This window comes from Anser anser (genome assembly GCF_964211835.1).
Source record: "Anser anser genome assembly, chromosome: 11".
In the NCBI taxonomy this organism is placed as follows: domain Eukaryota; kingdom Metazoa; phylum Chordata; class Aves; order Anseriformes; family Anatidae; genus Anser; species Anser anser.
The window spans coordinates 23,735,205-23,761,881 of NC_139732.1; the positions used below are offsets into that span (position 1 = coordinate 23,735,205).

At 44.1% G+C, this 26,677-nt stretch overlaps 1 protein-coding gene across 9 annotated transcripts in view; it reads left to right on the top strand.

Annotated features, from left to right (window-relative positions):
* ZFHX3 (zinc finger homeobox 3) overlaps positions 1-26,677 on the top strand; it is a 623,242-nt gene that overhangs the window by 285,533 nt on the left and 311,032 nt on the right. For 2 of the 9 annotated variants that reach the window (XM_083851816.1, XM_083851819.1), the window contains one exon: positions 3,774-3,871. The exons of the other annotated variants lie outside the window; for them this stretch is intronic. The gene's annotated coding sequence lies outside the window, so the exon portion shown is untranslated. The remainder of the gene's footprint in view (positions 1-3,773; positions 3,872-26,677) is intronic. 9 annotated transcript variants of the gene reach the window in all.

Sequence of the window (26,677 nt, forward strand, 5' to 3'; positions counted from 1 at the left end):
ATTCACGCAGCTAAAAACAGCCCCGAGCAGAGGCAGCGCTGGCTGGCGGGCGCTGGGTCCGGTCACGAGGCGTCTGCTGGGGCACGCTGCAGCGGTGCTGCTGTCGCGGGGTTGTGTTCCCCAGAGCCTGGTATTGCTGAGAAAGGCCCCAGACGGTCCAGCAGGGCACCGAGGACTGTTTTCTTATTACTAAACAGAGAGAGATTAACAACACAATGTAGAAATAAAAGAAAGAAGAAAGAAAGAAAAAAGAAAAGAAAAGACGGCCGCCTGCTCTTTTCTTCTTGGTATTATTATTTGTGACAAAGCCTTTGGTCCATTTTTCTTCATAATTTGCAGGACTCCTAATGGGAACAGCACCTCCCAATTACCATGGTTGCCAAAGGCTAATTTGGTTACCCTCAGGATCCACAATAGAGAAACTGTGTCGGCCCTTTGTAGATATTTGCATACTATACATACCAGGAATGTAAAACAGCTGCCTGGGCCCTATTCCACTATCATGGCAATTATGGGTCATTAGCTTTTTCTTCCCCCTCCCTTCCTCCCTCTGCTTTTCTTGTTCTCATCTTCTGAACTCTGCCAGGCAGCAGAGGCAGCTGATGGCTTTGCCGCGCGGTCGGGAGGAGGACCGGCCTCGTCCCCGAGTGACACGCGGCCGCCTGAGCGGTGGCAGCGCCCTCCTCTTTTATCCTGGGACTCTGCTCCTGCTTCTCATTTTCTCTTTCTTGGCTTCCCTGCCGGAAGCATTGGTATGCAGGACGTGTGTGCCCGTGCACGCGTGTGCCCGTGCACGCGTGTGTGCTTTGTGCTGGCTTTCAAAGGTTACGGTTGGTGACTCTTCCTGGCGGCAACAGCAGAAGCACCAGTTGTGAGCAGAAGCATGTCTTCTGTTGCCTATTATGTTCCCATCAGACACCCCCTGTCAGCACTGCGCTTCTCAAGGGAGATGCTCGCATACTTCTGAAACTTTTGCAGGCTCCCAGGGGCCCAGAAATTAGAGGAGGAGACAAAAGGAAACTCCATCTTAATTCGTTCGGTATTCAATTTGTTAAATGGCCAGAGGCTTTTAATAGTTTATCTCCCTTTTGTTCTGAGCAACATTTACAGTCTTCGTGTAGTTTACACGGAAGTGATGGTTTTGCATATACATTAATTTTTTTATGAACTGCTAATTTTATTGACAATAAGGATAGATTGAAAGACCCAAAGCTTTTGTGTTGTTTTGTTAAAGCAAATAAGTAAAGCACAAATGTAAATTACATCTCCAGGTTCACATTAGAGGTTTGCAAATAATACTGAGCTAATGGTTATTGCTAAGGAAAATAGCAGTGGGATCAATATTCTATACAGTAGAACGCAATACCTCTCTCTCTTTTAATCACCTCATTGCAGAAATGGCATTGAAATTTGAAATCTCATTTTCTCCATTTGTACAAATTGAACATAAATCATTGTGAGTGAGGGGAGGTTTCGGGCAACTTCACTCTTTGTGGGATTGCATTACTAATTAGTGCTGGAGGGAAATGTGGATATAGACAAGGCTCAACTGGACGCTGCAACTACGTGTAGATGGTTCTGTAAATAAAAAGACAAATAACGGGTGGGTTTCATAATCGTCTGCATCAGGGTCTTCCGAGCAAAGAAAGCACTTGTGTTTCTCACTGCCACCAGAAGTGGATTAAGACTCAAATGCTGACATCGCGTTTGTCGGTGTTGAGGGTGTACCTGTGCTGCACAAAGCACAGGGCTGATTTCTAGTTGTTTCCCAAGGAGCTTGCTCGAAGGGTGAGATGAGGCTCCCACCGGTGCAGTGACGAGGAGGAGAAGGAGCCGTGCCGCCGCGCGCGGTGCTGCGGGCAGAGCTGCCAGTCGGTCCGAGAACAGCCTCGGTCCTGCTGCGGAGAGTAAAAAATGTCTCTCCTCTTCTGCTGTTTCTCATTTGCATCAATAACATTTATAGAGGAAATACCGACAGAAAAATCTTCGCTACTGGTACTTTAGAACCTTTTTCCTGTCGGGTGAGTGAGATTTTCTGAGAGACAGCTGGCAGCACGTGCTGGTGTGCTCCTCAGCAGCTCAGCTTATCCAGAATGATCCAGGACATCAAAAACATTCAGATAAAGGTGGTAGCTGTTGGGTAAGTGATACAGGCTGAGAGACAGAACAGATTTGGATTAAAAGGTTTAGATAAACAGGGTTTTATTTGTCTGTGTGGAGGGGATATTACTGTATTACGAAAGGAGGAGTCTGAGGGGCTGGGAAAGGTTCACGCGGAGTGGGTGGATTCCAAGCATAACCCCACGGCTGAAGACTACTTAAAATTATTCACTATCAGTCCCAGAGATTTATCGCTACACCTATATTTTTCCATCATTTTCGTGCTTTCTTAACCACTACAATAGGAGATAAATAAGTAACTTTATGGGAGAAACTGTTATTAAGGCTCATTATCTAAATTTGTTCTTGCCAATTTCAGTAGCTAAAAGTGAAGAAAATAAATAAAATACCTGTGAAAGTGAAGAACAAACACTGAGCTGGCAGAGCTTCTAGCAGAGAAGAACTAACTCAAACAATTTGAGAAAGCAGGGGGCAGAAACCACAGGCTCAAACCGAGGGGTGGCTCAGGTCTAGACTATTCAAGAAAATGAAAGAGATGAAAATTATTGCAAATGTTTTAAATGGCATTCTGACTATATTTGAAATCAACGTGTACTTGACCTCAAGGAAGGGAAACAAAGATGAGGTGTGGGGAAGCACCGCTGGGTCTGCTCGGCCTCGCTGCGGAGGAGCCCCAGCCCCTTGGTGCCCGTCCCTAAGGGCGAGCCTCCCTTGCCCGCACGAAACCCAGCACGGGGACAGCCCCTGCCCTGTTCAGGGGGGTTGTTGTAGGCAGCAGCTTTTGGCACTGCGGCCGTCCTATCCGTGGCAGGAGCCTTTGGAAAGTGGAGCGTGACAGAGGATGGACTAGCCTCTCCTCTCCTTAACAGATGCCTGTAAATGAATCACCGGCGTTCCAGAGCCGCTTACCACATGAGTTGTCATATCGACTTGCTCAGACATATATTTGGACCCAGCAGTATATATGCTATCATTTGTTCTGCTGTTTTACTCATGTATCACATAGCAAGAAGTACTGGAAGATAGTAGAACGAGCGAAATGTCAGTAATATATATAGTCAGCACGTCCAGCCATGTGTTTAATTAATGCCATTTGCCTCCGTCGTGCTTGGTGCATTGAGTAAACATAAAAATATATACATTTAAAGGAAAAATAGAGTTCTGCTTAAACTCTTACGGGAAAACAAACCCTAGGGTAAGCATGAAAAGAAATATGGGTTAAAAAGCGTCCTGCAATGTTTGGCATCAAAACTGATGGTCTTTGAGTTTAGGCAGCTGACTGTCGTTGCTGGAGCATTGGGAAAATGAGCTATTTAACAAGTAATTATGTAGAGACATTTATTTATTTATTACGTGATTTACTGGGAGATTTGCAATTGTGCATGTAGCACAGCTTCTGTTGGAAATACAGGGGAAAAAAAAAAAGGAAGTTACATAATTTGCTGACATATTAGCAGCCACATGTTTCAAAACAGAATCTCACTAATTTCCCAAGGATCAATTGTTGTGGGCAAAAGACTCATTAAACTGATCTCCAGAGGTTGGAAGAACTGGCTTTTTCGAGACCACTGTGGAGAAAATCACATGAAAGAGATTTGCTTAAAATTCTTCTCGTCTGAGATTCTCAATTCTTTGGATACTTTTGTCAACAGATTGCTGGTAGGAAGGTCCAGATTACTTCAGCTGTGTGAGGGAGGGAGTTCTCAGCTAACCAGGGCACGAGGATCATACGGAGCGAGACAGAGGCTCTGTGAGTCAGTATTTTTCTTCTGAATTTATCATCTCATGCTCTACAGTATAAACGTTTATAAATTAAATAAATTAATAAGTAAGCGCATGCACAGATGATTGATAAATAACTACAGGCTGCATACAGAGATACATTGCGCTCAAGTTTGCATGCCCGGTATAGAGGATGCACCGCTATCTCCTGATTCTGCAGAGTGGCTGAAACGGTATTGTGAAATATCTGCTCCTCATATTGATGGGATATTTCTGGAGCATAAAGATAATAATTAAAGTGTCACTTTTTTTAGTTGCATTTCTTATGAAGATCTGCTCAATATTTTATTAGTTGTATTTGGCTCCGCCGGAGCTCATTCTGAGAGGAGACTAGAAGAGAAGCTGCTGTGGTTCCTGAGGAAGCCCCCAGAGGAAGCAGGCCCTGAGTCCCAGCTGCCGCGCGCCCCCAGTGCTGCAGCCTCTTGTGCAGACTGGAGCTGTACGGATAAGGAGCACTGACTGGTTGTGTAGGAGCTGATTGTTGATCAGGAGCTTTTTGATCGCAGTTGTTGATCAAAGCTTCGTCCCTCCTCATGCCCAGATGTGCAAGTAGAGCAGAGCACTTGAGCCAGAGTGGGTCCTGTCACCAAGGCTTTTAGAGCTACACGTCCTGAATACAGAGCTTCTCTCTGGACCAGAGCAAAGGATGCTGTTGGTAAATGGAGCATTTCCTCAGAATTTCTCCCTAACTGTGTGTAGGCCAAAAAGGAGGGCTCGCACGGGAAGAAGAGCAGACTTAAAGTAGGCAAGGCCCCTCATGTAATCCTTGTCTTTTGGAAAAGGTGCTCCCCTGAGGTTGTGCCCTTGGTGGCACTTGGCCGTAAGATGCAAATACATCTTAAAGCTACATCGGTTCCCTGAGCTGGTGCACAGTGCAGCTGAGGAACGTGTTGTAGTGAAACAAAGAAGGGCGAAGTGTTCTGCAGCATGGGAGCAGAAATGGGGAACATCTTGCCTTGCTCCCGAGCAGTTGTGATGGAAGCACCTACAGAGAGATGATTTGATCAGCTGTAATCCAGATCATCACGCTCGGCCCCAAAAGAACTTTACATGTGTGATGAAAGAGGCATTTACAAACTTACAGAGCCCTGAAGGAGAGAATTATTGTATGAGTAATAATAAGCACTTAAATAGCACTTGACAACTTGATTGATACAAACATTAACAGATTAGCTCCTACAGGACCTAGTGATGGATATGTGTTTCCCTGTCTTGCAGTTGGAGAAACTGAAGTGTAGAGGTAGATTAATTTATTTGCTGACCCACAGTGTGTTGCTAGTAAAGGCAGAATTAGAAATACAGACTTCTTAATGATCAATTAGTGAAATTAGAAAGCAAAAGAGCAATGTCCAACAGCAACTCTAGGAGCAGTATGAGAGGACGTTGTATAACCTCAAGTTCTTATTTCTAAGCAGTAATTTTGCACAAGAGTTCACCATTGTATATGAAAATAAGGATTATTTTTATCATTTACTTTGTCCTACACTTACCCAGTCCTCTATTTCACTGACCATTAAAGGTATGCAGACTCTGTTTACAGACATTTATCTATATTTATATGCATGCACATATAGTTTTAGCTGTACAACTACAAAATATAGCCATCTATACACTAACTGGGAAATATGACTCTCTTTACTTATTGGCACTGTACTTTTTGGTATGCACATTAAATATGTGTCTGTTTTACTACCTGAAGAACACAAAATGAGTGAAACCCAGCTATTTGCCTATTACTCTTTTGACTGAAAAATCGTGTATGTTTATAGCTTAGATAGCTGCGCAGTTCATGCTAGGATGCAATAGAATAAAGGTGTTATTGATGAGTTTGAGATGACTGCAATACTTACGAGTAGTGAAGCCCTGCATGACTTATGTGGCTCATCCCAGACTAATGCCAATAAATTCTCTGTGCCACACCACATCTCAGTGTATTTTGTGCATGCTACATATTTTACAGGCAAACTATTTCAGAAAGATGTTAGAGACTTTTTAAGAAATTATTTGTACCATGTTTTATAGACTCCTCCATGTGAAGGCAGGCTGCCAGTTACCAGGAACCTGACTCTATACAGGCAGAGAAAAATTGCACAAATATGATTTTAGAAACCTTTATTTACACAAAGTAGTCTTTCTGTATATAATAATGGGGAGATTTTTAGATCATATATCTTGAAAACTTCATAGACTGAGAGTGCTTTACACACCGGAAAGCTGTAAAATCTCAAAATTCTTATTCTCATTTTAGTGAGTCACAAAAATACTTGCTCTCCAGAATCTCACCAGTGACTGCATACTATTTATGCTAGACCTCAAAATTGTACTTTTTGGTTAAGAAAATCTTACATTTGAAGAAAAATTCCTCTGTTTGATTAAAACCCTTATTCCTTCTTCAAACACAAATGTCAGCTCTCCCCAGATCATAAATTCGGGACATTTAAAGTAAACTGTATGGAGAAAGATGACAGTGCAAAGCACGCCTTCTCCACGCTGTGACCACGTGCACTCCGAACCCCTAGAAAATCCTAAATTCCTGGGATACTGAACTTGTTTTTAGATGGCATAGATCATAAAGTGCTGAACTTTGAATTGCTGGCATGCTGATGCATGGAAAGATATTTTTGATAGAACTTGCTTCTGCTTCCTTCAAGAATCTCGTAGAGCGGAATGGATGCAGCCTAGTTTTGAAAGCAGCATTTGTTTTTGACTGCTTCACTTTCCCTTATCCCACTGGTGGTGAGCGCTGGGCTTGATCAGAGTTACAGGCACTTGGCCCTTCTCCGGATGAGTCTTCGGGGAGTTGGAGGTGCCCCCAGTGCCAAGGAGGTCAGAGCCACCGTGGGCCTTAGAACAAGGCAGCATGTAAGAACGAGGCTTTGCAGAATGAGGAATTTGAAAACACCATTGTTAAATATGGATTTTTCAAATAAATTTGAAAATATTTTTAAACAGATATTTTATAAAAGTTTTTATCTGAGAGTGGCACACAAGAATCAGATGTCAGTATGGCGCGATGTTAAGGCTCCGTCCCAAGTCGTGAAGGAACTGGAAAACAGTGTTGTCCCGATGTGCAGGTTACCCCAGTCACACCCTGAAGACTGAAGAAAAAATGGAGAAAAAAGTATATAATCAAGTATCGTGGGCTATCTATATTCATGTAATGGGTGTTCACACAAGCGCAGAGGCGGCGTGTGGGAGGGAGAAAGCAGGAAGGCAGTTGGGCTTTGCTGTGCCCTGTGGAACGATCTGGCCTTTGCAAGTCGAACGCATTCGGCTGGCGGGCCCCTAGGGGCCAGGGAGCCCAGGCCACCGGCGCTCCCGCATCTGTGGCACTTCTTCAGTCTTCAGGGAACGACACCAAACCTGAGTCAGGAGAGCTGGAGCCCCAGCGAAGGCGCGTGGGGTCGTGCTCGCTGTGTGCGGCCCCGTGTCCCGCCCCGTGTGCCATCCGCAGCGCTCGGCCAAGTCTGCGGGGAGCAGGGGAGACGTTTTACCCACTTTACGTTAAACGGATTGTTTAGTTCTAATTAATAGAAAAAAAATCACAACGGTAACAGGTAATGATGTAGGACGGGAAATATACCGAGGGCCTTTCCCATTGCTTCAGCTAGAGGAGAGTGAGGCTGATGGGCGAGGACTGGTGCGGCTCGGCCCTGCTGGGGGACGCGGCTGGCGAGGGGGGCCCGTGGCCAGGCCCGTGTTAGCCTCTGGTCCCCTCGGTGCACCCGTGCCACAGCACAGCTGTGACATTAGCAGGCAGGCATTTGAAGCATAATAATAATTCTGCAGATCAAAGCAGCTCTTCTTCAGACAATTACAGCAAAATTGAAGCTCTCCTCCAAGAGAAACGTGTGCCCTTGTTGTGGTTTTCCTTTTTTGCCCTCCTTTTCTTTCTTTCTTTCTTTTTCCCCCTCTCCTTTTTTTCTTTTTTTTTTTTTTTTTTTTTATCCTTTATGAGCAAATTGCTTTTTCAGGGCTATAGAAAGAGCCGATTGGAAGCTGAAATCCTCCCTCTCTGCCCAGGGGTGGGATTCCCAGGGTTAGGCATGTAACATCTGAAGGGTGATTTTTTTTTAAATTGATATCCAAGAATAAAAGAGAGAATAGTAGGAGAAGCTGATCAGGAATGAATAAAGTCTCCTTTTAAGCTGAAATAACCTTCCCCCCCCCTCCCCAATTTTCCCTCCAGAAAAGCCGGACTGTAATTGCTTGCAATCACTCGGCACAAATTGTCTGCGCGTATTTGCTTTTTAATTTTGTATAATCTGGTCCATTTCGCTCTCCCTGCCTTTGAGCTTAACCTCTCTCTTTCTCTCCCTCCTTTTCTCTCTCTTGCATGCCTTCCCTTTCTCTCTCGCTTTAATTCTTCAGTGCTGCTTAAAAAAAAAAATATTCCTAATTCACAGTGATATTTGATGGCTTTTGCTAAGGAAAGGCACTTAGGAATAAATAAGAGACTGAGTGGACATGTGCTACATCTGGTGAGATTTCATTGTTATCTTTGAAGTGTTTGTTTGTTTATATATTTATGTCATTTCTGCTTCCCTGAGCCAGGGAGAGCTGGTGGTACGAATGCGTGGGGCGGCTCTCCCCGCGCCCCAAGCGAGCAGGAGCCGCGCGCAGCCGAAGGCGGAGGCTGCGAGCCGCCTGGGCAGCGCCGTGCTGCTGCTGCAGGTGCTGGGCAGGAGCCTCAGCACACGCTGGGGCTGGCCCTTCTCCGCAGGGAGTCCCACAGGGTCAGGCGTGCATGGACATCTCCAGGTGAACTCAGTATTTGCTTTTATTGCCGTAAATTATTTACTTTGGGTTGGGTTTTGAGCTTCTCCTATATCGTGTGAATTTTCTAAATATTTCTTGCTTAAATACAGATGTTGCGAGTGCTCTTCTGTGGTCAGTGTGTTGCATCTGCCAGAAAATAAGTTTTTAAAAAAAAAAAAACACACAACAAAACACTTCAGTTATCAGAAGCTCCGAATGGTGAGTGTTGACAAACTGTTCACAGCCTGACATTATTCTGCGTAGGATTCCTTTGGTGCTCAACAAATACTGTTTCTGGAACCCTGTGGCTAGAGTTTAAGGTTTTTGCATTTAGTTTTTCTTCAGGCAGAGGCCTCTGGAAGCAAGACTCTCAATGCTTAGCCCAATATTTGAGTAGAAGCATGTTTACGTTCTGGAAAAAAAATCTCGTGTATTAGAAAATGGCCACAGAGGTCCCGGGACCGAGGTGGTGCAAAGGAGCCTCTGTCAGCACAGCTGCTCGTCCTTACTGCTTCACGGAAAGCTGAGTCCACAGAGTCTTGGTGGCGCATCAGCGCTGGGCAAGAGATCGAAGGGATGAAGACCGATACTGCGCCCCAGCCTTGTAATTTTGTTCTTTAAGCTGCTGATGGCCTTTGGCCGCCTCGGCAGCGCGTTCTGCGGGCTGCGAGCAGCCGCGCTTCCCTGGTCCGCACCCGGCGCCCGCGGGGCCATCGCTGCCGCTGCTGCCAGCCTGCGGGCAGCAAAACGAGCGTGGGCCCGGGGGCTGGCAAGCCCGCAAGGGAGGAGTTTCACTGGGACTTCTTCAGGCAGTATGCGAGAATGTTTTATCTTGGGATCCTTGGTTCAGTATTCAAGTTCTGTGTTTTTTCTGTTCTTTTCCCTGCGATGTTTTTTCTCCATTATGCCAATGTAAAATGTTTAAAAAAAAAAAAAAAAAGGAAAAAAGAAAAGGCCATCCAAGTCTTATCCGTGAATATAGCACTATGTATTTTCTCATAATTTTTTGTTAGTTTGTTTAACTTGCTGTTCTCAGAAGCAGCTTGTTCACCCCGATCAGAATGCGATGGTAGTTTGTGTATTATGGTTTTTGTTTTGCTATTACTGAAAATGGACTAAATCGTTTTACTTGGGCCAAAGGAAACATTAAGGGGCTGTTTTATTTTTAAGGGACTTCCAGTGAGCAGTCCTAAACATCATCAGAGAAATTTGTGCAAGTCCCCTGGTCTTGCAGAACTTTTCTGGGCACAGGCAGACACGCTGCTGCTGTGGATGCTGGCCCATCAGAAATCACCTTCCTGTTGCTGTTCTACCAAGAGGTCTTATTTTCCGCAGATAATTTAACTTCCTACTGGGAGCCATTCTGTAGTGGGATGCTGCAGTGAGATCAGGCTCTGATTTCTCTTGGGATTTCTCCCACTGGTAAATAACTTACTCTTTTACTCGTAATGTCTTTAATGGTGGTGGTGGGGGTGGTGGTACTGGCTGCATAAAGAAAACTGCAGCATGTCTGGATTCCATTCTTCAAGCTGCTGAAGGACCAGGAGGGACTGGCAAGCACTGGCCTTCATTTAAAATAAATAAATATATATGTCTTAAAAAAGGCAGCCATACCCTAAAAACAATTAAGTTGCTGATTCCCAGCAAACAAACCTTTCACAAAAAAAAAAAAAAGTCAGTGCAATTTAAGAAGGAAAATTACATGTATATTTTTCTTGATGCGTTTTAGGTTTGTTTGTAAGAGATTTATAATGCTTGTGTTATTCAGCGTTTCATTTGAAATTCTAATGAGCCTTTTGAATGGACTGGTGCAGCCTAGGAAGTAAAGAGCATAAAATAGTTCCATTGACTTATGATTTTCTGCTGACTTTTTCATTGTCATCCCATATCTTCATTCTCTGTCACCAGACCGTTCCGGGAATGTCCTCAGTTGCCTGTTTGGTAACACATTGGAATATAGGAAACCATATGAATTGCAGATGATCTGATAATTTATTCAGATGCAGTCTGTCATCCTTAAGTAATAACAAAGACAGCTTTAAATACACATTGTTAGTGGATTGGAGATTTTATATAAGTTTTCTTCTGACTTTCTTCCTAGACCCCGAAGAAGTGTATTTTTCCCGTGACTCATGGCGTCTCTCGTAATGGCAGAGCCTAGTTCTGTAGGGTTTTTAACTGGCTTAAAAGGGAAGAATGGCTTCTCGAAGCAACACCTTGTATTTATTTTACGTCAATGGTAAATGCAAGAACTTCTGTTGAAAAACAGTAAGTTTTTAGTAGCTGAATTTTATTAGAAACTAGCGTTATGCTTTTAAAGAAGATTCTCTATCATAGTAGGAAGAATAGCATCTCTTTGCTGCACCGCAGGATTTGTGAGATGAGATGCCCAGTTTTAGCTAATAGTTAATACTAAAGGTATTATGATGAGTTTAAACAGATTCTCACCCAATCACCATCCGAGGTATTTGATAGCTGTGAGTGTTTGGACCTTTTTGTTCCCCTGAGCTATCTCTTCACAATAGACATTTCAGGGTCTTTCAACCAGTTAGGAAAGTTCATTATATTTTTAATACAATGTAAAAAAATTAAAATAATGATTTGATATACAGGCATTGATGAAAGATGTATTTTTAAAGTAGTAAATTAAAATCTCATTAATATTTCAGTGAGAATATTTTGTGCTTATCTGTTTCATCTCTATTTTTGACCTATGGCTTGGAGTTCACAGCATGAAGGAGATGGTGAAATCTGTTCACCATAAAATGTTAATTATAAGTAAATTACAGCACAAACGTTCAATCAGCCACATTAATTCTACATAAAGTGAATTATTGTAGCAGAAAATTTTAAAATGTGACTGAATTTTGTAATCTGCATCCTCCATTTTCTACCTTTGCTCTCATTGCTGTGCTGTTCTTCTCCAGCATGGCTGAGCTCTTTGTGCATTGACGGTAAGTGCTTTCTGCTTATATCACGTTTAAAATGGAAGAGGACAATTTGATCCATTTGTTTGCAGCCTGCTAATGTCTCTTAAATACGTAATTTTTTCTTTGCCCGGTGAGAAAATGTGAGACAATTTGGGTTCAGAAAGCAGGAGCCGTGATGGGCGGCGTGAAGCCGTGCGGGCGTCGGTGCCCCGAGGCGGCTGGGCGCTGCAGGCCGCGGTGGCAGCAAGGGGAGGGAGGCCGGGGGCCGGAGGCCTGGCGCTCGCTCAGCACCGTGCCTCGTGCCTTTCCAAGAGCCTGCCTTCACTTCTCGCCCTGGGTTTCTTTCAACAAGCTGCAGGCACAGCTGAATCCCTGTGTACTTTGAAAATGTAGATAGGAGTCTTGCTGGCCTCCTGATCCTTGGGAAAAAAAAGGCTTCGTTTTGATATCAAAGTGATAGGTAATATGGCTTCCGCTGTAAATCCAAATGCTGTACCTCATCGTAAAAGAATTTCTGCTGAGACACAGGTTGCAAGAAATGCTTGACGTCTTATCTAAGGATCATTGTGGTGATGGTCCTGAGCGATCATCAGGGCTCTCAGTCTCGCCAGTGATGCCAAAAAAAGAGAAAAAGTCCTGCTTGAATAGTTTTATTGTGGCTTTTCAGGTACAAGGTCCACATAGTGCCAAGTACAGCTTTTGCATTTTACTTTGTGCTTTCTTACTTTCCCAGAAAATTTGCGCAGTTTCTGGGAAAGCAAACAAGAAAGAGTGAATGTTTATTGTGCCAGGTGCTCAAAGTTTAAAGAGTCTCGATATTGCTCGCATCCTACTCAGTTTATTAAAGTGTTTCTCGAGTCAGTTAAATTACATATCATTGCAGATTACCATCTTGACTCTAAAATGCTGTAAAGTGTTGCCTGTTAGATTGGGTTTGAATTTGACTTTTTCTTAAACCTTTGTATAATGACAGCTAGACAATTTTTCTTGATACTGAAATGGTAACGCAGGAGAATTCTACTGTTCTCGCGTCTTTGGAGAAAAGCTCTTGAGCTCAATTCCAAAGAAAAATTCTAAAGTGCCTTGTATGGCACAGCTCAAAAATATGTATCAGCAGCAAAGAATTTGTCTTCTCGCACAAGTTTATAGAATGCTTTTATTCATTAAAAGAAGATAGCCTATTTGCTGCTCTTGAATGTCTTATAGATTAGGGACTTGCTAGTTGTTGGGTAACAAATCTACGCCGATCAGTACGTACAGCTGAATCATTTTGAGTGCCAAATGGTCTTACCTGAAAAAACGGATCCTTGATATGAAGATCCTGTATTTTGATAGCTCAGTACATTTTTTGTGTGATGTAATTCAAATGTTAATTTTCCATCTTGGTGAAATACAAAACCACCTCCCTAAGCTGGTCCATAATGCCTGTAAATGACTGTTGGGTATCTCAGTGCGTTCTGAATCTGACTGCACTCGTGTCATTTGAACTCTGAGGTTGCTATTGATAGGCAAGCTGCATTTGTTCATTGCTGTAAACAGATACTTGGCTTTTTTTTATGTGGAACAGCTTGCCTGAGTAGGAGAATTTGGGGACTTGTCCTCTCTTATTAACTGTTTCATTGAAAACCATCAGTCTGCTTTCCAAAAGCTATAGCACTGTGTGACAACTTAAAATGTTTTCATGGTCATGAGAAATGGTCAGATGTGGAAATCCTGACACATGTATGAAAGGAAGACCAACTCCTGTAAAATTAAGTGTGCGTATGCTTGGAGGAAAGGGAGCAGAAGAAATTTCCAACTGCTAGCAGTAGGTCAGCTAATCTGCCAGTGCAGGCAACAGCGGGAGATCCCCTAGCGTGGAGAGCTAACCTCGGGTTAGGAAGTGTGAGAGGAAGGAGTGAGGAAGCTGGTCCCGTCAGACGGAAAGGAGTGAGGTGTGGCAAACCGCGTCTTGCAGTCACGGCATCGGTTAGCCGAGGACGTGGGTGAGCTAGAGCAGGGAGTGCTTTGGTTCGTCCCCTCAGGGCTCACCACCCGTGCTGCTGGGGCTGTGCCGTGCGACTTCTTGCAGATGCCACTGCGCGTATCTGAGCTAGCTGGCCTCGTTACCTGAATCGTTTCCCACCAGCAGAAATGTGGGCTCCAACAAATGTGTGCACAGCCACTGAGATGTGAACTACTAAATGCTGTAAAGGTTGTTGAGAACAATCTCTGAGCATTTTCTCAGAAATGAAGGACTCCGTTTTGTGGCCAGGTTTGATAGGAAAGCTAAATAAAATCCAGAATTCTGAACAAAATAATTAGTGAAAAGAGAGCTGTTGCCAGAAATTTTACTTGCACGTATGTACAAAATACAAGTAATTATCATTTTTGTCTGTGCGTTTCTAACTGCCGTACAGTTATCCCATTACCTGGCTACCAAAACCCGGTGCAGGCCTGCAGGCACGTGCAGGTTTGCTCTGAGACGTTCTGCATCCTTTGCCTTCATGGTCTGAGACAGGGTTCTTGGGACTGGCTGAGCACCCGAGTCTCCTCTCTTGCCCCTGTTCTGCCAGGTTACATGGGTGTTGGAGGCTTCTTTCTGATGCAACTGCAATATGATACAGTGGCTCTTCCGGATGGCTGTGTACCCGGCAGATCAATGTATGTTTGTGTATGTGAGCTCTGCTGACTAGCTATCCTGTACAAATAGCGTCTGCTGTACAGACTTATCTGTAATCAATGTGGTGCACGGACTCGTTTTACAAAGAGGCATACAGCTCACAGCATTTAGGCTATAATAGGTACGTGCAAGTTGAACGATGCTCATGAGGCACAGAAAGTATAGCCGTTTGAACAGGTGGGGTTAAAGATAGGGTGGGAAAAGTAAAATATTACAGGGACCCAAGAAATCACACGTGCCTTGAACTTAAGCTAGGAGACCTACTTGAACCATCTGAGATGTGCCCAATATTTAGTCACTTAGAGGCAATGTATTACAAGGAAACCAACCTCAAATACAAAGGTTGTAGTCACTTTTCATTTTTTAATTTATTTTTACTTTTTTTTTTTTTTTGGCAGGGCACAGCATAGTTAAATGGTATAAATTTAATAATTTTCATTGGAAATCAAGTTATTTTATTGCTTTTTGATCAGCTCCCTTCATCAGCTAATAATAAACATTTGTCTCTTCTGTCCTGTTCTTACATCCCATGCAGCCAGTTGCTGCAGGGGTAGACCACCCATCACGTACAGAGCTGGACTGCAGTACAACCAAACGTACCTCAGCAGGACGTGATCTTAAAGACAGCTTCATTAGGATGCTTAAAGAATTAGATGTGATTGGTAAAGCCCCTCGAAATGGAAAAGAATAGAGGAGAAAAAGTGCGAGGCACGATGGATGCTAAGAGCCCTTGTTTTCCAGTAAGCAGCATGATTGGCAGCAGAAATAAACACTAGCGGGAAGCTTGTGTATCAATCTAATTGTATAATTGCAGGTTGCTTTCTGCCTGGTTTGATGTGCAGATTGTAGTAATGTGTAGTGTCTCTGGTAATTTGCTATTAAATCCAACACTAGGAAGTAGTTCAGTTGCTTCCTGTATGGATACCTGATGTTTGCATTCTGTTTAGCTGCAGTATACTGACTGCATAACCCATGCCGATCTTCTGGTACTCCTCGCGTTATTTTTGCTTATATGGTGTTGAAAGATTTTTCAGCAAATTGCAGAAGGTGAGTTAGACGTAAAGGTCAAAATGTGATAACTCATTACACAGTGTTGTAAAAGTCACTGCCAGGAGCTGAGAGCAATGTTTAATTATTCCCTCTGAACTTGTACAAAACATTATTTTATATATATTGTAATCAGTACACTGAAAACACGATCTGCCTGAACTTCTGCACTGGCTTTCCTCAGAGCTCCCACTGGGTCGCTGAACACAACTGGAAGAGCGGCGTTGTGTGAAACTCATAGGGGAAGCATTCCTTAGGGTGGGAAAAATGTCAAATATTGTCCTTCTGGATGAATGTAGAACAAAACAACAAAGGGAGGACACTCCTTAATGGGAGAATCGAGGAGGCTCGTATCAGGTCAAATGTCCATCTCGTCCATCATCCCAGCAGCTCAGCAGTGTCTGATGTTCTCACTTCTGTTACAGTCAGTCGGCTGTTTTTCCAGTGCAAATATCCCTACCCCCTCTTCCTCAGTGATAATCTGATCTCTGGCTGGCGATACAATCCCAAAACAGAATTTGTGAGCTCGTGTTCGCCCCGTGTCAGGGAGGTCCTGGTCACTTCCCGCTTCCTGCTCAGGACCCAGTGTTGCACCTTTTAGCAAGGCTCAGGGTCCAGTTCCTTGTTTGTAGCCCACGGGGTTGAAAAATCTGCCACGGGAGTACTTTGACCGCATCACTGGCAGCAGTGCTCACTCTGTTCTGGCAGGACTCGTTACTGCTGAGGTTTTAACTAACTTGTGGTCTTCTGCTCTCAGTGCGCAGCAGCATGCAGCAGTGGGCTACTAGTGGGAGATTTCCCCAAAGCGTTGCTTGGTGTAGCTTAGGAAAATGATCTAGTAGAGCACTGCAGACAGCAAACCCCTCTGAAGTTCATAAGCTTTATCTCAGAGGCTAAGGTCTGTTACAGAGTGACAAAGGTTTATTTTTGTGATGGCTTGAAGCATCTTCCCAACTGTTTTGCTTAACATGTGACAGCTGCTTTTTGCATGTGTGACTTTGTTCTTTTGGATCTTTTTCTGTCTTTTTCATAGTTGGTAAACCAATTTAAGAATAAAAACAAAAATAAAAATAAAGCCAAAGCCATCATGCGTTAGTTGCTGTGACCTCCAGAAACAGTTTTTGACAACTTCTGCTAAAAACACTATTTGGAAGATAGCAGTAAATAAATATTGTCAGGTCGTAAGGTTTTCCATTCAGATGAACGCATCCTTCTGCATCAGCGTACTTAAGCTCTATCATTCAGGGTACAGTTTCAGCTATGGCAGCTAAAACATTTTTGGGAAGGCTGCAAAAATTTTTATATTCTCTGGCACACGTGACCTGCCGAACTTCAGAGGAAAAAGGATTCATCCTGTGCAGCTGGGCCGTGCCGCACCTCACCGAGTTCCTCCCCACAGGAAGGTGCAGCGTGCTTTCACCTCATCCCCACTGCAGTAACATAAACACAGAACATTACATAGCACATAATAAATTTCTGAAAAATCAATCTATAAACAGCTTCCTTTGCAGGAAGAGGAAGAAGGTAGGAGCTAGTCACGCTGCTTAATGAACTCGGTTCATTACTGAACTGAGAAAGCACTTAGGTACCATTTTGGTGGACAGAGTTTGATTAGCATGGAATAGGAGAGGATGTATTCTGCACGTGGTTGAACAGGAATAGGGATCAAATCCAAGACTCGGCATGCTTATATTGCAGAAGTGCATGACATAATGTTATACATAACGGCAGTCGTTTAAGATTTGACAAAGTATTAGGGACTGACACGGGTATTTTTGAGTCATTTTGTAGGAATTAATGATGAGTTATGATCTTGTTCCAGAACAGAATAGACAAGTTAAAATTCCAGATCCTTTCTTTCAAATCGTATCCATTTTTAGATCAATTTTTCTAAAATGTTGGCAACTTACTGTATTTTGTTTCTAGGTTCCATACTTTCATATATGGATTATAGTCCAATCTAGCAATTGTACTGTCTGTTAACTAACCGTATTTGAACAGTTATTTAAAAGGAAAAATAAATGTTCTGAGCTCTCCGCTTAGGAATGTAAGGAAGTGGAAAGCCTCTTTCCCCTTTATCTCATGAGCTACGGGAACTTCAGTGTTGATGTGCTGACAGCATGTTACATTTTTAGTTTTCTTGTGTTGGGAATTCACAGTAGACCAAAGGCAGATAGAAATGCAATCAATTAAGTATTTTCCTGTATATTGATAGCTGATAACTATTGGCCATTATTCTCAATAGAGGATGTCTGGCTCCTGGAACAACGCCTTCCCTGTCGTGTGAAGTGGTGCATCAATAGCAGACACCTGTGTGATGCAGGGGCTTTCTTCCTCCCCTGGCAGTGCCTTGACATAACCTCAGCACAGTTTTGTCCTGTCTTGCTCAGACACTGATTGCATCCCCAAAACTTAACCTTTGAACTCCCAGAGGTTATGCTCAAGCCAAAGATCACTGAGCTTTTAAAGATCAAGAGGAAGCCGGTGAGGAGGGATGGCTTGCATTCAGACCTATCATAGGCTTTAGGCACTCATTAGTCCTAACTGAATGCTTGAAAATAACGTGCAGAATTTCAGCTTAGTCAACAGTAGTGAAAGACATTTATTGCATTTGGATTACCTTGAAATGTCTCCTCCTGGCTGGGGCTTGGAAATAGTGTTATCCAGAGGGAAAAGCCCTCTGTCTAATGTTCCCATGAGGACAGCTGTGTCCTCACTTCTGGAAACACAAACCATTCCTGGCAAGAGGAAGTTTAATTAAGAGCCTCCCTGAAACTAGCCAGGCTGGGCATCAGTAGCCGTGAGGGGCCCTAGCAAGCGTATTAGAAAACATGCTAGGAAACAGTTTGATTTCTGGTAAATGTCATCAGACTGCTGTCTCACTTTGTACATCCTTGTGTGCATGTGTTTTTAATACAGTTGCACTTTGTCTACCTGGAATATGCAAATAGTATTCAAATTAGATCTCGGCGTTCAGACTGTCAGCACATACCCCACAGCTTCCCTCCAGCAAGTGACTAATGGGAACATGTGTTCTGCTATTTTTGTAAAGCTGGGGGAGCAGGGGAAGGCAGGCCCAGCCGGTGGCCTCGCCAAGGCCTCTCCTGGTCTGGAGAGCTGCTGGTGGGCGCGGGGCCGGGCCGCGGGGCCCCGGCTGCTGCAGTGCTGGTGGCCGGCGGGCAGGGCAGGGCGGGCAGGGCACCCCGTGCTGCTCCGCAGGGATCCCGGGTCACCCCCGCGCCGGGCTCCAGGCTTGAACCTTGATGTAGCGCGGGCCATTTTCTTCCTTTTTTTCCAGTCCATTTTATTCACAATTATACACATCACTATATTTGTTAATGTTCCTATGGCAACAGCTTTAACTGCTTACATAGAAATGTAATGTCAGGAAACTATTTAATGCTTCTGTGGATGACTTAATGTGATTTAGCCCTCTGGTGCAAGGAGAAGTCGGTATCGTACGAGTCCTGGATGTCGGCTCCCAGCACATGCTCTGGAGGGAACCGTTCTTGTTTTGTACGTCTTGGGTTTTCCACCGCTCTTGTCTTTTGCGCCGCATCCTTTTTGGAGCAAGGCATGGTCTTCTATTGATTCAGAAAGTCATTCAGCAATAAAAATTAAAATAATAGCAAGTGATTAACACACATCTACCATTCCCAGAGGACTATAAACCAAATGCCAAAGGCTCAGATATTGCTGAACTCAGACAGCTGAAACTCCTTATTGCTCTCTAGGCCTCCACCAGTCAAATGTAATGAGTACTCAGCATAGGGACAATCACACGTCTTGCAGAAACTGTTGTTCCTTGAAAAGTAATAGCATGGACGTCGCGGTCTGCTCTCCAGTGCCCCTGGCAACGTGGGCTTGAATTGCAGGGGCTGCAGGCACAGCCGCTCCGTTCTTCATGGCCATGCACGAAGGGGTAGCAGCAGCTGGAGCGTGGGCTGCCCTGTGCAACGAGTGGAGTTGGGCCCTATGGAAAAGTAATGTCATGAGCTAATACAGATGGTATCTTAATGTGTGTGCAAAAGGGAGAGTTTCCCTTTTTTTCCTACTTTACGATATGAATAATGTTCTTTTAATAAATATTTTCCTCTGTGAATTTTCCTAGCTTTTAAGAAGCATAAGACAAAAAATAAAAATCGAGGAATTTTATAATCCATAATCGAATAGAGAGAGCAGGAAGCCTTCACTTCACAGCCTGGGCTGCTTCTGCTTGCACTAACAGAATACACGACAGAAGCAGTTCAAGATCACCTGCCTTATGGACTGGCCACTGGAGAGGAACAAGACACAGTGCTCTACTGTATCTCTCTGTATTTCCTGGTAGAAAATGAAGAATACAACTTGGGACTTTGGGTTTGTTAAGAATTTTTGGGGGAGAGAGACGGTACAGGACTCTGTAGCTCTTTCAGGAGGACTGAATCAGACTTCTCTCCCATTCTGGCTGTATGAAGTTGTGATGTTTTTCAGTTCTCTGGGTGGCTTAAAAGAATTTCTGTATTCCGTTGGATATTACATATCCAAAGAGATACCTAATAGTGTTCTGAAGAATTACATTTAATATATAAAAAGTTGGTTTACCTGCAGTATTGGACTCCTGTCTTCGTGATCCCGTCCCTGTCTTTTATTGCACTCTAATTAAAATTGGCAAGCACATTAACCAAGATCTTTGTTGAACAGCAGAATCAAACTTTGTGTGCTAGATTGAAATATGCAGAAATGAGTTTGCCCTGGTTGTGGCATGAGGTGGAGTGAGGGCAGTGGGTGATCAGCACCGTGTCCGAGAGGAAGACTTCGTGGGCATGCCCATGCTCCATGGGCAGTGGCAGTACCCTGCTATTGACTTCATTATCTTCTTACATCACCTGACCAAACGAAATCCCACCCCGATCCAAAGGGAACGGCCCATGTCTTTGGAAAGTGATCGTCCTGGGGCAGCTTTGGGCCTGTGCTGTAACGGACAGTACACTGCTGTTCTGAAAACAGGGCAGTATTTTAAAAAGACCCTTTTGGGGTGTTCTGCTTTCAAATATGACTGATTCCAAAGTAGGGTGTTCCTCCTGAGATTCAGATCACAAAGCCTTAGGAAACGTGCCGTTTTCCTCACCCTGGCCCTCTCCGCAGCACTGGCAAGTGCCCTCCTGCCTCAGGCACGCCGCTCGCCGGCCTCCCGTGCCAGCTGGAGTGGAAGCACTGTGGAGGTGCTGCCTTCTGCCTTTAATAAGGTTGTCAGCACTCCTTTCTGTTCTGAGTAAGGAGAGGAGCGTGATTTAAGCAGCCAGGGTAGGAAGCTCACTCTTCTTAATTAGCACTAATGCAGCGGAGGTTGCTTTCTGGTCCTGGTGGAGGGGAAGGTAATTATCGTGGCGGGGAGGGGAGAGACGGGCAGATTGCTCCTGGCCGGCACGTCCGCCTGCGGGGGGCTGTGGCTGGGCCTCGCGCTCCTGCCCCCCGTGCAGGTGCTTTTTCCTGCTGTAAATGCCTTTGGAGTCGGTTGGCTCTCGGTGCACGCCGAGCTCACGTCGGTTACGGGTCAGCTGCAAAGCGGAGCGGGAGCAGGATGGGTGCTGTGACCAGCCCACCCTGAAGGTCCAAACCCCCGCGGGCACCCAGCACGTTGTGAGAAGGTGCCGCGTCCCTGGGGGGGAGCAGAGCCCCATCACGCCCGCTCCTGCTGCCAGCACCCTGCGCGTGCTTCTGGCACCGAGGTGGTCGTGGTGTGCACGTAACGTGGGTGAAGGCAGTATGTGCGTACGGGGCTGTGAGCAAAACCGCAGGATTTCCAGGTGGAGTTCTGACAGGCAGAAGGCTTAATGTACAGAAATGTTTCTGACAGCTGCGTTCTCACCCCTGCTGCAGCTGTGGGGCAGTGCCGGGCATCCGTAAGGATTTTTGTCCGTTTCAGGACTGTGCTGCCAGGCCTGTGTTGTGCTGACTCTCCCTCTTGGTGCAATAACACATTCTGTTCAGGACATCTATACTTCAGGGATGTTTTTGGCATGTTACATACCCCCCAGCTTCTAACAACTCATGTTTTTTTAACATATATTCCCACCCAGTGTGGGTTTGCTTGCCTTCACGGTGTGCAGGGGGCAGCAGCATCCCCCCAGCAGGCTGGGAGCCCGGACAGCGCCGTGGTGAGCTGAACCTCCCGGCCGGCAGCAGGGCTGTGCCCAGCCTCACACCGCCTTCTGCCCCTGCACGAGTCCCCCGGGATGGACGGGCGGCGAAGCAGCAGCTGGCTAGTTCTTGCCATTCAGCCGTATTCAAAGCTATGGTGTAGGTATCCAGCCTTATGCTCAGGAGGTGAAGATTTACCTAATTTGAAGTTCTTGATGCTGTTGGAAAGTAGACCTGGAATGACGTCTGGTAGAAGGGGCTCAAATTAGCAGTGCTGTTTGTGAGGCTTGTCATTTTAGCTCATAGAGGAGTCAACCAAACCCCCAAAATGAGATTTCCCAAGGTCCCTGGAAGCTAGATAAACCAGATAAATGTAAGCACTGCAGGATTTACTCCTTAAATGTTCTAATAAAAATGGTTTAGCGGATGAATTGACTTCCTCAATTAAATGGCCTTGAAATCACCTTTTGAGAAGCCAGGCGGTATTTAAAATGTGGAAGAAAAAGCAGTAAGCGGTGCGGACGAGGCTTTTATGTGTTTGGAGCAGTGTTCTTGAAAAGCAACTTGGTAAACTCTTGTAGGGAAGTGTTATCCTAGACAATACGCTTTTCAATATTTAATGATCGGAGGAAACTCTGTAACATCAAAAAGGAAAACCCAGGTCCTGAGACGATGTTTAGAATTCTGCCCGCAGAAGTGGGACCAGAGACACGGAGCTGATCTGGTTTGTTAGCTGAAGCAGTCGTCCTGGGGGCTTCTTCTCCCCTGCTTCTTCGCTCCTCTTTTCCCCCACGGTGTTAACCCTGAATGAATAAAGCAAATGTTTGCATTTTGAATGAGAATAACTGGCATAAGTGCTTGCCTTGGATCAAAGCACCATTCTCTCTGAAGTGAGTAGCAAATGCCTCTTTCCAACAAGGAAAAAAAAGCACTGGCTCCTGTTTTTTTTCTGTTTTGGTTGATGTTGGTTGGTTTTTGGTTTGTTTGGTTTGAGGTTTGAGTTGTGTTGCTTTTTTTTGTTCATTTGTTAATTTTTTGTTTGCTGCTTTTTTTCTCTCTCTGTTCTGGTTTTAGGGTACTCTTCACACAGATTGCAGGGCATTTGTCTGCGTGTTTTCTATTTGCCGATTCGGGGAGCTGAAGTCCAGCTCACTCGATGAGAAAAACGCATGCAAGCGTTCTCCCACCAGGGACTGGATGCTGGCAGGAGGCATCTCCGTGCCCGGGCCACTGCCGCACTGGGGCCGCAGTAATGTAGGAAACATTGGGCAAGTGGTCTGCTGCTGTCCATCGGGGACCGAGCAGAGACCAGGAGACTCGTGTCACCTCAGACTGAAGTTGAAGTGAGGTCAGAAAGGTGAAAAGGCAATATTTTATCCATTAAGAAACCTAAGGCATTTGGATTAGTGCCAGAGCAGCAAACACTAAATCATCATATCCCAACTGGGGGATTTATGGCAGAGTTACAAAGATGATAATTTATTTAAGCTCTTGTGCTTAGGTTTTTTTTCCTGTTGATTCTTATTAGCATAGGATGTTTTATACTTTTTAATGGGTATCACGGTGAAACAGAGAACGTTTGCAAAGAAATGTTATCCAGAATACAGACGTTGTTTAAACTAGCTGTTCTCCAGGTTCTCAGAAATGTAAACATTTAAAGATAGAGGAAGCGCCTTACACTTTATTAATTGTATGTACATATGAAAGCTGTCAGTTTTCTAAGTTTGTAAACAGAAGTAGAAGTTTAACATCCCTTTTAAAATAAAGCATGTCAAAATATCAATTCACTACACAAAACTGACTTTAGTAACAGGTCGCGGTGCGGTAATAAGAGTGATGCTTTCCAGGATTAGGCAGCGTACGGCCCTTGTACTCTCAGTGCAAGATCTTTGCTCGATTCAACCTTGCACTGTTACTGTGGTTTGTTTGCTTGCTTTTTTTTTTTTTAAACAAAAAATGTTGCATTATTGTTTCATTAGCTAAGATAATGATTATGTATGTTATGTGCTGACTTGATTTTTTTTTTTAGAGTTTTGCTATGACAATTTTGTGTCAAAATGATGCTTTCAAGTAAAATGGCAATGTAGAAAGACAGTGTTGAGCAAAATGTAACATTTGCTGTGACAAATCTGTGCTTTTACCTGTGGCTTACATTATCTTCTATTGTCCAGAACAAACAAAAGGTGGGGACCTCAGGCGAGGCGATTGAGCACAGGCAGGCACCAACACAGGCCTGTGCTGGCTCGGTGCTGGGCAGGAGTGAGCAGAGCACACCGCGGACTGGGGAAAACAGTAGGGGTGCTTTTGGAGGCAATGGTATTTTCTGCCCCTTCCTTATCCTAGTTATGTTCCCCACCTAAAGGTCAGGGGGAAAGTTTGGGTTTTGGCATGTTGTTTCCTTTTTCCCTGCCCCTGTTTTCTAGAGGTGACTTCTTAGAAAATCCCGTTTTTTTATTGTCCTGATCTTCTAAATGCTGAGGTAGGTTGAAGGAAATGGTAGGATTACAACCTAATAGTTGTACGTGGTACTGAAAGTCAGAGGAGAGCGTTGTGCCTTCCAAATCCACCATTAATTCACTGGGTGCCTTCGGCAATTCCCATGAGGCCCGTGAGGTGCAGCGCTCGTGCTGCGTACAGGGCGTGAAGGGAAGTGCTCTGGTGCCAATAGGCTCAGGACCCGGTCCTAAAGCAGGGCCAGTTCAGGAAAACACTCCTATGCAAGAAGGCACTTAGGTATGTGCTTACCTCTGAGGAAGATTTTAGGACGTGGTTGGAGTTTGGCACATGCTTAAACTTCTGTTCATCTGTTTTCCTGTACTGGGCGCCAAATGATCAGTATTAAAGCAGAAGTGCAATGAATTACTCTGTATTTACATCTTCCCGATATAACTTGTAAACAGATTAAGTCCAAAGTATAAATAGACTTTAATGGGGAGAGTATGTGCTGACCTATGACCATAGGTTATGTTTGTAAAAAGCAGAACCCCGAATTTAAAATAGACTTTTCCCACAGTTTAGCAAATTCCTTCCCGTGAAGCAGCTTGCAGCAAGGATGCCAAGTGCTTCTCCTTGCTTTATGCAGCTTCTTGTGGATGGCAGCGGAGCTCGTTACTCAAGGAGCACGAGAACCATGCGTGCTGGGAAAAGGAGGCTTTACAAGGAGTGACAAGCTAACATGACGATTAATGGCAGCTGAGAAGATTTCCAATTTAGAGAGAGTCTACACAATAGATTGATATGTTGTACATGAACTTCTGCCGAAGAGGCTTTCAGTTTTTGTGTGCAAGTTTAATCCAGTGTTTAAACATTCTTCCTTGCAGAAAACTGAAGATACTGGTCATTACCATTAGCTAACATCGTGTCTTTAGTTAATGTTTCAAGCTGAATTAGCATGTAGGTAATGCTTCAGACAGACTGTGCAATCATCTGATTTTGAGTAAATTATTACAGATTTAATCTTTAGTCAGGTTTTTGTGTGTGAGTCAGTGACATGTTAAGATTGAAAAAGTGGCAGACAGGAAAATTCTCTCTTCTTAATCGGTCTGTATGTCTTTCTCTGCCAATTACAGATATTTCATTCTCTGCCATCAAAAATCGTATGAGTAAGAGCGTCTAACAATCTAAAAAAGAAAAGGGATGTTCCTGAAATCTTGCTTAATTTCATTCTGCAGAAGTTGAATTTTGTTTTTTTGGACAAGATTTTACGTGAAGGGTCACAGCCCCTCCTCCCACATCACCCTGGGGTGACGGGAGCACGACTGCGGGTGAGGACAGGACTCGAGCCTCCCCGCAGCCCGCCCCCCGCTGCGTGGTTCTGGCCAGGTCGATGTGGACATCTCCGTCGGCACCGGCACGCGCGCTCCGCCTGCCTGGCCAGCGAGAGCTCCCACGGCCTGGCCCAGCGGCGGCTGAGGCTTTCCGTTCGGCAGCGGAGGCCTTTGGAGCCGCAGATTTTCACAGCAAAATTTGACTGATGCTTTGGAACAGGGCACTGTTCGTGAGAGCCTTGTAACAAAGAGAGGAAAATGAATGGGGAAAAATGACACCGTATTTGTCAGATGAGAAGGGTGCTGCTGACCTTTGGCCTGACCCACAAGAGCCATTTTTCTGTTGTTTTTTCCCCACCCAGCTGTTCGTGGAAAAAAAAAAAATAAAGTGCAACACAGAGCATTTTTCATAATCTGTTTTGAGGCTTCTACAGAAATACTCTGGAATTAATGATACCGCTGAAGTTTTCATCGGAATAATTGCAGTATATGGGATATCAGGGTTTAGAAAGCGTGACCTGGCAGCCCCGGGCATGTCCCTGGGACCAGTGACTGCCTAGCATGTGCTCCCCAGATCCTGAGTTTGCTGCTTCTATGAGTTGCTGCCACAGCTTTGATATTGTTTCAGTGCCACAGTTTGGTAATTAAGTAATTTCTGGCCTTTTTTTTTTTTTTTTCCCCAGTAGTAAGAAAATGTAAGCTACCGTGCCATCTAAACTGTGGCTGTGTGAACAAGAGCTAAGTGCCCAGGCTGAGATGCTGGCTGACCTCACTTGTGTGCTCTCCGTGTCCTTTGTTGCTGCTGTTCTGAGAAATAATCCAATGTAGTTTTGAAAAAAGCAAAGCAACTAACCTCTGCTAGTCAGCACTGGCAAAACATAGACGTTTTAATTTGAAATAAATATTTTAAAGATAAAAATCCTACCTATTTTCATCCCTTCTATTTTCAATCTCAAAGCAGCTACAGAGATTTCTTCAGATCTAAATATAACAATTATAGTAATAAAACAATAATCCCAAACTAGAAGTGTACAGTAGCTACAGCCAAAGGATTTTTTTTTCTCTGACATTCAGCCTGGCCTCAATTTTTATAAACAGTATAAGAAGCTAACCTTAAATTTAGTTGAAACATGGATATTTAGCACTAGAATTAATCAGGTGAAAATGACTGTTAAAATGTGTGTTCATTTCAGATTAGCACAAGACAAACATTATTTCACCAGAAATAAATTCTTCCTGTGTATGAAAACAGGTTAAATTGTTTAATTTTGATTGTAATATTTTCTACTAATGAAAGAAGGTAAAGGGAAAAATATTTTGAAATTTAAACCTGAAAGAATTTCTCTAGAAAACGTTGAAAGCTTTGTTTCTATACTGAAACCTCGTTTTTGTGCATTTTTTTTCCCTGAGATGCAGTTTTATTAACATTTGCCAAAATGGCACGATTTTCTTCTCAAAAGGAATCTTGTTTTGCCAAAGGTTTTGAT